Source organism: Dipodomys ordii, unplaced genomic scaffold (assembly GCF_000151885.1).
Source record: "Dipodomys ordii isolate 6190 unplaced genomic scaffold, Dord_2.0 Scaffold33, whole genome shotgun sequence".
NCBI lineage: Eukaryota > Metazoa > Chordata > Mammalia > Rodentia > Heteromyidae > Dipodomys > Dipodomys ordii.
The window spans coordinates 3022937-3027856 of NW_012267249.1; positions in this window are offsets into that span (position 1 = coordinate 3022937).

The window sequence follows — 4920 nt, forward strand, 5'->3', positions numbered from 1 at the left end:
TTATGTGGTGCTGAGGAATCGAACCCAGGGCCTCATGCATGCAAGGCAAGCGCTCTACTACTGAGCCACTTTCCCAGCGCCTGCACTGGCTATTTTTGAGATAGGGTCTCACTTCTTACCTACCTTGATCCACCTATTTTGTACTTCCAATTGGAGCTAGGATGACAATTGAGCACCCTCTTGTTTTCTGCCCAGACTGGCCTGCAACTGAGAATCACCTAATCTCAGCCTCCCAGGTAGCTAAGATTAACAAGCATGAGCCACTAGTGCCCAGCTTATTACTTCTATTTTATAGATGCAAAAACTGAGTCCCAAACAGGTAAAGCAACTTGCCAGAGGTCATAGGGCTGATAATTGCTGAAACTCAAGCCCCAGCTCCAACCTGAGCCTGGTGGACAGTAATGTCCTCCATCTCAACCCCTGCAACCAGTTCTACAACCAAGTGTAGAGAAGATCCTTCTCAGGGCAGTGGGTAGGGAAGGGAGGCTTAGGTATTGAGGCTCCTCAGAGAGGAGCCTGGCAACCAGGAAGCTCAGGACACCCCATGTTACACCAAAGGTATAACATGAGTCCTGCCACCAAGGTTCCCAGATGATCTAGCCAGCTTCTGGCTCTGCCTCCTCCCAGCTGTAGATCTTTACTCATATTGCTTGCCCGCTCTGTGCTTTCATTTTCTCAGCTGTGAAATGGGATGATAGTAAATATTCCCTTATTAAGCCTGCTGTGAGAAAGAAGAGTGATGATGTTGGGGATTTGCTTTGAAGCCACAATCTATTATTACTTATTACCAGAACATCAGGAGAGCCAGGAACTGCATGGGTGTGGGGAGGACAATGCTGAGTTGAGTGGGCTTGCATCAGGTAGAACAAGGCAAGTGAATGCCTTGTTCAGCCAACTTTGTATGACAAGAGAAACCCACTAACTAGGTCACCTTGCAGCAGAAGAGCTATTCTAGGATCCGCCTGACGGTGCGGAGCAGGGGCTGGGAGCAGACCTGGGCTATTTCAGGGGTGGCATAGAAAGCTCCTTTGGCAGCTTTCTCTTGGATCCTGTCCCTGCCTTTGTGGGGTGAGCCTGAGAGGCCAGGAAGCCCCAGTGAGCATGATGCTGGGCCTTCTGCATAGCTGCCTGGGGGTAGGGACCCTCACAGCACGGCCTTCTACCCTTTGGAACCATCATCTCCCGGGTAGCTGTGGATGAGGACAGCAATGCTAGTCTTGCATTCTCCATTTGGCTGGGAGGCTCAGCTCCCGAATGGATGGCCCTGCAAACTGTGCCAGTTCCATTGATCAGGAGGGGCCTTTGGTTTCTCACTTGTAACTTTCAACTGTGGGAAGACAGAATTGCTCTCTGCCTGCCTACACAGAAGGCTGTGTTGTGGGATATATGTGAGGGGAGCAGAGAGATGGGGCTGGAGAACTTGTTTGGGAGACTTTGGCTGGGGCTCGATGAGTTCACTAGGGAGAAGAATTTTTCTGGAAGGAGCCTTTGAGGTCATGTTGAACATGTGGATGGCTGAGCTGTGTGCAGGGTGGGCTGGTGAATCTTTATGCTCCTAGCCTCAGGGGTCCTATCCTCTTCCCCGGCCCAGCTGGGAGGCTCAGCTCCTGAAGGCATGCTTGCTTGGGCAAGCATGGGAGTAAGGGAGGCAGAGAACGTAACGCTTTAGGGAGCATGGTGCTCAGCATCTAGTAAGTGCTCAGGAAATGCCGGCTGCTGGCCTTTCATGTAATCTTCACAGCAGCCCTGTGAGGGAAATGTTAGGATCTCATTTTAGAGACAAGGAAAAGAAGCTTAGAGAGGCTGGATCACTTACCCAAGGTTCCACAGTTATAAAGCAGTTGGGGAGGTGGGAAGGGAAGGGATGGTAGGGGGAAAACAAAGGAGGAGGTAACAATGCTCCATAGGAAATGTACTTATTACCTTACTCATGTAACTGTAACCCCTCTGTACACTATTTTTACAATAAAAACATATTTAAAAAACAAAGAATAGTTTTGTTCACAAGAGAAACATCTATAGTATTAGACGCTATACTTGGAAGAAAGGTTAGTGACAGAAGGAAATCATGAAAGCAAACAGCTAGACTACATCCTAATTTCTAAATTGTAGGAGCCACTGGTACCTAGACAGTACAAGAGGATGTCTCTTTATTTAATGGAATCCAGATGCTAGAGCCTAATGTAGTTAAGCAGAATAGATTTCTGTAGTAGAATGACAAGGCTCATTGGAAGAGCACATACTTTGAGAATGAAAAAAAGACTAAAGAGTGTTTAATTGTAGAGATTCGAAAAGCATGTTAATCTATGTGTGCCAACACTGTAACCTGATCCGAACTGAACAATAATAAATCGTCATGACTGGCCTTTGCATTAAAAGAAAAAAGAAAGCAGTTTTGCCAAGATTTAAATCTAGCCTGAGTCTAAGTTTGTGGGTTGGTGGTGGTGGTTTGTGTCTGCATATGTGCATTCACATCCATGAGTATGTGTGTGTACTAGGTCTGGCTTTGAACTGTGATCCTTAGATCTCAGCTTCCTGAGCAGTTTAGGATTACAGGTGTAAGCCACTGTTGCTGGATTTGTGCTTTTTAACTACCACTTACTATGGAAAGCATATGATAATTGTATGTGCATGCATGTGTGTATTTACATGCAGGTGTATTTGTGCATACACACGTGCATGTGTAATTAAGCATGTGAAGTTATGCAGACACGTGACAAGTGCTACTGTAATTCTTATTCTGATCACAAACATTGCTCAGAATAGAATTGGAAATTACAGAAAATATTCAGAATGGCTGGTGAAGGTAAAAGCTGTCCTACCAAATAAGCAAAAGCAATAATCCCATTCTCACATAAATTATCAAAAAGAGGAGGCTGAAAACCAGAATCACAAGTAACTTCCTACAGCATTCTCTGGCATTATGAAACATCGAGAAATACATATTTTAAGCAATAAGGGACTCATTATGTAAATTCTGGTTGATCTCTCCAGTGGAAAGTTACACACCCATTTGCAACGATGATAATATGACTTTACATGGAAAATGTTTATTATATAATTACTATTACAGGAAAAATGTTGGATATAAAAGTTCTATTTCAGTTCTAATTATACTGCTATTAACAATATCATCTGCATGTCAAGGAGAGCTGAGAGGGAGTAGGCAAACAGTTGATGTGTTAAATGCTTGAATTGAGGGTTTCTCTTTTTGTAATTGATTTAATAAGTCAACCATAATTTATTGAGCACTTGCTAAGTGTCAATCATGAAGTTAGGCTTGCAGGAAGATCTAAAAAAAAGAAGAAGAAGTTGGGTCTAGATGGCTCATACCTGTAATCCTAGCTACTCAAGAGGCTGTGATCTGAGGATCACAGTTTAAAGCCAGCCTAGGCAGCAAAATCTGGGAGACCCTTAACTTCCAACTAACCAGTAAAAAGCCAGAAGCTCAAGTGGTTGATTGCCAGACTTAAGTGAAAAACCTAAGGGACAGTACTCAGGCCCTGAGTTCAAGCCCCAAACTGGTCCAAAGAAAGTAAGAAGGAAGGATGGAAGGAAGGAAGGAAGGAAAGAAGGAAGAAAGGAAAAGAAAAGAGAAGAGAAGAGAAGAGAAGAGGTTTTATTGTCTCTTGCAAATAATTCAAAGCTGATGATAGCTTCAGGGCACCAGGGACCCAGGCTCTTTATCTGGTATCTCTGGCAGTATTAGGGGCACGCCACCATGTCCAAATCTTAGCAGGTGGCGGGCCCCCTCCCCAGGAAAGGACCCACCAAAGTTGTTCACCCATCTCTATTCTTGTCCCTTGGTCAGAGTGTGGTTACCCCCACTGCTGCTAGAATGGAGTATGTCATTATTTTGCCAAAAACAGATCCCATTTGGTGTAGGAAGAGAGAAGACAACAGTGTACCCATCTGCTGTGGCATGACATCAAGTTGGGGCTACACCCTTGAAGAGTCAGGAAGAGAGATCCATGTGTCAAGAACCTTCATGGCTGTATGAGAGGGGCTGTGATAGAACTGTGGGTTTCTGGGGACAGGGAGGTTGTGGGGCTGCTCTATCTCCCAGGATGATGTGGTCTTCACTAGGTGCCACCAGGAGTGAGCACCACCCGCCCTGCTTGTGTCATGTGGCACTATGCACCCTCCAAGGCCTGCCTGATCTCGGGTGGGTAAGGGGACCTCCTAACCCAGGCTGAGACCCACTGGTGCTTCTTGGAGCTTCATGGAGGGGAGTGAGGAAGCCTTTGGGGACAGGGGGCCTGTGGGAGCAAGTTTCTGCTGCAATAATTTATACAACTTCACAACCTTGGGTCAGTTTCTTCCCAAGAAATCCATTACCAGCGCTTCCCCCACGGCACCTTCCCTCCCCGCACTCTGCCCTGCCCCCACCAAGGCATATGGTAATTACTTAATACCAAAGTAAGCTGAACGAATTCAGGGATTCAGATCAGTTAACAAGCTATATTGCTGAGATCCAAGTCCAAGCTATTTCCTGCAGATGCAATGCAAAGCCAGAAGGGCTTTAAGGAGGGCAGAAGGGAGGGGCTTCCAGGCAGGCCGTCAGCAGTGTATAAATCTGGAAGCCTTTTATTTCTGCTGGTGGTTTATTGATTATACAATAGCATGACCACCAAGAGGAGAAAATACTTAACAAGGCATGAGAAGGACAGAGCTGGTGGCTAAAGATGACCCCAGCAGGAGGGTGGAAGTCTTCTGTCCTTCCAAGGCAGAGCAGGGAGCTGAGCTGTGTGGTCCTAGGCAGGCCAGCAAACATCTCTGGTCCTATGTCTTCAATTCTGAATATTAAGAACATTTGAGTGAGTTAAAGACCACAGCGATGTCTATAGAAACTTGAGGAGCCCCCACTCTCTCCAGGCCTGTTACAGTCTGTGTTCTTTGGTCATTCTTTTTTTTTTTTTT